The following is a 274-nucleotide window of genomic DNA, read 5'->3' on the forward strand; positions in this document are numbered from 1 at the left end:
ACATCATACTGTGATCGGGAAACGGGTACACAAATACACACAGCAATATATACACTTACATATATTAATTATAATATCAAGATTCACAACATTAACTACCTTAATAAAATGTGTAAACAGATACATGAATTAAGAATTTTTCACAAATTTGTCATGAATTCTAGATATATGAAAATTTTATGCTCGGGCCCAGCAGCTGAAGTTGATTGTGAGAAATATTTAGCGTTATTCATCTGTGCAAATATATTTAACTCTATCCCATATTTATAGCAAG

Source organism: Penaeus monodon, chromosome 34 (assembly GCF_015228065.2).
Source record: "Penaeus monodon isolate SGIC_2016 chromosome 34, NSTDA_Pmon_1, whole genome shotgun sequence".
In the NCBI taxonomy this organism is placed as follows: Eukaryota; Metazoa; Arthropoda; class Malacostraca; order Decapoda; family Penaeidae; genus Penaeus; species Penaeus monodon.